This window comes from Oryctolagus cuniculus, chromosome 9 (assembly GCF_051225735.1).
Source record: "Oryctolagus cuniculus isolate XC-2025 breed Fujian yellow rabbit chromosome 9, ASM5122573v1, whole genome shotgun sequence".
NCBI classification, from domain to species: domain Eukaryota; kingdom Metazoa; phylum Chordata; class Mammalia; order Lagomorpha; family Leporidae; genus Oryctolagus; species Oryctolagus cuniculus.
In genome coordinates this window covers 76,217,769-76,224,294 of record NC_142875.1, presented here as the reverse complement: position 1 = coordinate 76,224,294, position 6,526 = coordinate 76,217,769, and the positions used below count along the sequence as shown (strand labels likewise).

At 38.8% G+C, this 6,526-nt stretch overlaps 1 pseudogene; it reads left to right on the top strand.

Annotated features, from left to right (window-relative positions):
• The first annotated feature begins 4,328 nt into the window (after window positions 1–4,328).
• Window positions 4,329–5,148, top strand: LOC127487174 (serine/arginine-rich splicing factor 3-like; annotated as a pseudogene).
• Window positions 5,149–6,526: the final 1,378 nt, after the last annotated feature.

Here is a 6,526-nt window from a genome sequence, read left to right as displayed (position 1 = left end):
AGACAATCAATGTGATACACCACATTAACAGACTGCAGAAGAAAAACCATATGATTCTCTCAATAGATGCCGAGAAAGCATTTGATAAAATACAACACCCGTTCATGATGAAAACTCTAAGCAAACTGGGTTTGGAAGGAACATTCCTCAATACAATCAAAGCAATCTATGAAAAACCCACAGCCAACATCCTATTGAATGGGGAAAAGTTGGAAGCATTTCCACTGAGATCTGGTACCAGACAGGGATGTCCACTCTCACCACTGCTATTCAATATAGTTCTGGAGGTTCTAGCCAGAGCTATTAGGCAAGAAAAAGAAATTAAAGGGATACAAATTGGGAAGGAAGAACTCAAACTATCCCTCTTTGCAGATGACATGATTCTTTATTTAGGGGACCCAAAGAACTCTACCAAGAGACTATTGGAACTCATAGAAGAGTTTGGCAAAGTAGCAGGGTATAAAATCAATGCACAAAAATCAACAGCCTTTGTATACACAGACAATGCCATGGCTGAGGAAGAAATTCTAAGATCAATCCCATTCACAATAGCTACAAAAACAATCAAATACCTTGGAATAAACTTAACCAAGGACGTTAAAGATCTCTACGATGAAAATTACAAAACCTTAAAGAAAGAAATAGAAGAGGATACCAAGAAATGGAAAAATCTTCCATGCTCATGGATTGGAAGAATCAATATCATCAAAATGTCCATTCTCCCAAAAGCAATTTATAGATTCAATGCAATACCAATCAAGATACCGAAGACCTTCTTCACAGATCTGGAAAAATTGGTGCTGAAATTTATATGGAGGCACAAGAGACCTCGAATAGCTAAAGCAATCTTGTACAACAAAAACAAAGCCGGAGGCATCACAATACCAGATTTCAGGACATACTACAGGGCAGTTGTAATCAAAACAGCATGGTACTGGTACAGAAACAGAAGGATAGACCAATGGAACAGAATTGGAATACCAGAAATCAACCCAAACATCTACAGCCAACTTATATTTGATCAAGGATCTAAAACTAATTCCTTGAGCAAGGACAGTCTATTCAATAAATGGTGCTGGGAAAATTGGATTTCCACGTGCAGAATCATGAAGCAAGACCCCTACCTTACACCTTACACAAAAATCCACTCAACATGGATTAAAGACCTAAATCTACGACCTGACACCATCAAGTTACTAGAGAACATTGGAGAAACCCTTCAAGATATTGGCACAGGCAAAGAGTTTCTGGAAAAGACCCGGGAGGCACAGGCAGTCAAAGCAAAAATTAACTATTGGGATTGCATCAAATTGAGAAGTTTCTGTACTGCAAAAGAAACAGTCAGGAGAGTGAAGAGACAACCGTCAGAATGGGAAAAAATATTTGCAAACTATGCAACAGATAAAGGGCTAATAACCAGAATCTACAAAGAGATCAAGAAACTCCACAAAAACAAAACCAACAACCCAATTAAGAGATGGGCCAAGGACCTCAATAGACATTTTTCAAAAGAGGAAATCCAAATGGCCAACAGGCACATGAAAAAATGTTCAAGGTCATTAGCAATCAGAGAAATGCAAATCAAAACCACAATGAGGTTCCACCTCACCCCGGTTAGAATGGCTCACATTCAGAAATCTACCAACAACAGATGCTGGCGAGGATGTGGGGAAAAAGGGACACTAACCCACTGTTGGTGGGAATGCAAACTGGTCAAGCCACTATGGAAATCAGTCTGGAGATTCCTCAGAAACCTGAAGATAACCCTACCGTTCGACCCAGCCATCCCACTCCTTGGAATTTACCCAAAGGAATTTAAATTGGCAAACAAAAAAGCGGTCTGCAGCCTAATGTTTATTGCAGCACAATTCACAATAGCTAAGACCTGGAACCAACCTAAATGCCCATCAACGGTAGACTGGATAAAGAAATTATGGGATATGTACTCTTTAGAATACTATACTGCAGTAAGAAACAACGAAATCCAGTCATTTGCAACAAAATGGAGGAATCTGGAACACATCATGCTGAGTGAAATAAGCCAGTCCCAAAGGGACAAATACCATATGTTCTCCCTGATCGGTGACAACTGACTGAACACCAAAAAGGAAACTTGTTGAAGTGAAAGGGACACTATGGGAAACGGTGACTTGATCAGCATAGCCCTGACTGTTAATGAACAACTTAATACATTATCCCTCTTAGTAGTTTTTTTGTCTGTTCTACTTAATATGACTGATTTAATTCTGTAATTAATACACAGTTATTCTTAAGTGTTGAAATTTAACTGAAATGTGATCCCTGTTAAACATAAGAGTAGGAATAAGAGAGGGAAGAGATATATAATTTGGGACATGCTCAAGCTGACTTGCCCCAAATGGTAGAGTTAGAAACATACCAGGGGACTCCAATTTAATTCCATCAAGGTGGCATGTACCAATGCCATCTCACTAGTCCAAGTGATCAATTTCAGTTCGCAATTGATCATAATGAAAGGACTAAGAGTCAAAGGGAGCACATAAGCAAGTCTAGTACCTGCTAACACTAACCGATAGAATAAATAAAGGGGAGAGTGATCCAACATGGGAAGTGAGATACTCAGCAGACTCATAGAATGGCAGATGCCCTAAATAGCACTCTGGCCTCAGAATCAGCCCTAAAGGCATTCAGATCTGGCTGAAAAGCCCATGAGAGTATTTCAGGCATGGAAAGCCAAGACACTCTGGCAAAAGATCTCTGTGAGTGAGATCTCAGTGGAAAGAACAGGTCTTCAAAGAAGGAGGTACCTTTCTCTGAAGGGAGGAGAGAACCTCCACTTTGACTATGACCTTGTCTAAACAAGATAAGAGTCGGAGAACTCAAGGGGCTTCCATAGCCTTGGAAACTCATGACTGGAGCATAGGGAGATTACTGATGCCATAGACAGGAGTGTCAATTGGTAAAGTCAACAACAGGAGTCACTGTGCACTTACTCCTCATGTAGGATCTCTGTCCTTAATGTGCTGTGCATTGAGATTTAATGCTATAACGAGTACTCAAATAATATATTTCACTTTGTGTTTCTATGGGGGTGCAAACTGTTGAAATCTTTACTTAATACATACTAAACTGATCCTCTGTAAAAAAAAAAAAAAAAAAAAAAAAAAAGAAAAGAAAAGAAACTATCAACTCCCAACTTGACTCTCACTGGGATTAAACATGACAATAGGTCTGATCTGATTTCATCATCATTAAAAAAAATCATCTATTATTTTTCACTTTATGTTTCTGTGTGGGAGCAAACTGTTGAAATCCTTACTTAATGTATACTAAGCTGATCTTCTGTATATTAAGATAATCGAAAATGAATCTTGATGTGAATGGAAGGGGAGAGGGAATGGGAAAGGGGAGGGTTGTGGGTGGGAGGGACGGTATGGGGGGGAAGCCATAGTAATCCATTATTCGTACTTTGGAAACGTATATTCATTAAATAAAAGTTAAAAAAAAAAAAAAAAAAAGAAAAGAAATCTGGATTTGAATATAGGTACTTAATATCTTTGAGATTTAATTTCATTTGTTACTTTTCAGATTTTCACCAATGTAACTTGTGAAAAGATACTTCACACTCCAGGATAATGCTTAACTCATTGAAGACTCAGAGTTTTGGTGTATAAAATTTCAAATAATCTTAATATTTATTTAGAAATTTGTGGGCACTAGAAAACATCGTGCCTATGAAAATTCTTTGTGAACTCTAAAAAGCTATATTAAAGACGTATATTAACATTTTCTTTCTATTTTCCTAGTCTAAAAGCCAAAGGACTAATACATATTTCTGTTTTTACTTATTGAGTGACTAATTTACAAAGTACAAAATTCAGTACTTTCATCATATCAAAGCGAACAAAAAAGAATAGGCATTACTCAGTACTACTTCTGTGGAAAATCATACTTTCAGTCCAAAAATTGTAAAATGGCTTGTGTGATACTTTTTTCCCTTTCTCCCCTTACAAAGAACCTGTGGATTGTTTTAAGGCAAAATAGACTTCAGATGCTGTTCTTGTTACCTTATGCTACCAAAGTTCAATGATTTTCTAGCAAATTCCAGGACTGAGGAAAAATGTCCTTTTGAATATATGAATTCTATCATAGAATGCATTACAGTGACAAATTTTCTTAGCTTTATTTTACTTTAATTTTTGAAGGACATTTCTTCTAAATAATGAATTCTAAGTTCACATTTTGTCTTTCAGTATTTTAAAGACGCCTTTCCACTGCTGTTTCATGGACACTGGGTGAGAGAGACTATCTCTAGGAGCTGTGGAGGGAGAGGAGCAGGAAGATATGAAATGCATCCTGATTCCTCTACGTTGACTGTAAGGTTTATGTAGGCAATCTTGGAAACAGTGGTAACAAGACTTAATTGGAGGGGCCGGAGCTGCAGCGCAGTGGGTTAACACCCTGGCCTGAAGCGTCGGCGTCTCATATGGACACCGGCTGCTCCACTTCTGATCCAGCTCTCTGCTGTGGCCTGGGAAAGCAGTGGAAGATGGCCCAAGTTCTTGGGCCCCTGCACCAGTGTGGGAGACCTGGAAGAAACTCCTGGCTCCTGGCTTTGGATCGGCGCATTTCTGGCCGTTATGGCCAATTGGGGAGTGAACCATTGGATGGAAGCCCTCTCTCTCTCTCTCTCTCTCTCTGCCTCTCCTTTCTCTCCTCTCTCTGTGTAACTCTGACTTTGAAATAAATAAATCTTTAAAAAAAAAAAAAAGACTTAAATGGAATGGGCCTTTGGCTAGACTGGACCACTCTGAAGTGTGTGGGTCGCTAGAAAGCCTCCTGCTTTGTTTCTGTTGAATTTGAAGATCCCCATTATGCAGCTGATGCTTTCTGAACTGGAGGGATGAATGCTATGTGGCTGCCCTGTAAGAGTGGAACTGTGGAATGTTGAAAGAAGTCGAAACTGTGCTCACCTGTTCTTGGGGTCATGGCCCTCGAGGTAATTAGGATTGGAGTCCTCCTCCACCTTGCCCCACCTCCAAGGAGAAGTTTCTGTCATAGCGGCAGCAGGTCTCTTTCCAGAAATAGGAGAAGAGAGAGAGCACACACAAGCTATCCAGATCCTTCTCTAGGTCTTCTAGTCCAACTAGATCAAATGGAAGAAAATAGAAGGCCAGTTTGCAAGAGAAGTGGTATACAGGGAATAACTTCATTTGACAGGAGTCTGTACAGAAAATTCAAACTTATTTGAGACTTAATAAGCTTGGTGCATTTTAAAGATGCTTTAGCTATTTTAACTTCTTTGTCTCTTGGAACAGTGACATACAAAAAGATGTAATTCTCTATGGTTCGAAATGGATCTTATAAGGCATGTAATACAAAGAACTGTTACATTCCAATGTTGCTTAAGCAATCTTGAATTTTCTTTTGAACTAAATTTAGTCTTGCATGGAATGATAACCTCTTAATCCTGCCCAGCTAAATAAACCATGATGTTTTAATACTGTAGAAATAACACTGTCAAAAATTGAAATGTACTTCTTCTTCTAGTTGGTATATAGTGTGCAACTTTATATGAACAATCAATCTTTAAAAGCTGATGTTATACAAGCCAGCAGGTAAAAATAAAAGCTGCACAGTTAAACTAGATTGGGAGTTTTTTGAAAAACCCTTCTAAGTCTTATTCAGGCAGAGGCTGAGTTGGTATAGAATGTGGTCAGTTTCAAGAAAGTTTATTGGGGCCTATGCTGTGGTGTAGCTGGTAAAGCAGCTGCCTGCAGTGCCAGCATCTCATATGGGCGCCAGTTTGAGTTCTGGCTTCTCCACTTCTGATCCAGTTCTCTGCTATGGCCTGGGAAAGCAATACAAGATGGTCCAAGTCCTTGGGCTCCTGCACCCACATGGGAGACCTGGAGGGAGCTCCTGGCTCCTGGCTTAGGATTGGTGCATCCCTGGCTGCTGCTGTCAACTGGGAAGTGAACCAGAGAGGAAGACCTCTGTCTCTCTCTCTAAGCCTCTCCTTCTCTCTGTGTGTAACTCTGACTTTCAAATAAATAAATAAATCTTAAAAAAAGAGAAAGTTTACATTTGCTTAGGTGGTAAGTTCCTCCTGATTACAATATAGAATGCATAGCTGTTTGTAACAGTCTTTACAGGGAAATTTTGGATATCACAAAATACCAATGTCCTGCTAATTTAAGGGTACACTGTAGAATTGAAATTTGAGTTACTGCCCCCAATTTTTTTTTGCATGCTGTAGTTTGTATTATGTTTTTGTGAGAATCCTTGGGATTAAATCTTTGGTTTCAAATTGTTTAACTTGAAGGCATGCTTTTTATTACAAACTCAAGTCTGTGAGCATGGTACAACATTCATATTAGAAGCCATACTTATATTTTGTTATAAAGTGCTTTGGAATTAATAAAATACTAGCACAATTGTGTAATTGTCAGTCAAGCCCAGTTGTATCATTGTTCTTTTCCCATGGAAAGCAGTTGGTTACACAATTCTTATTTTAAAAGAAACACAACTGAGAGCCATTATGAAT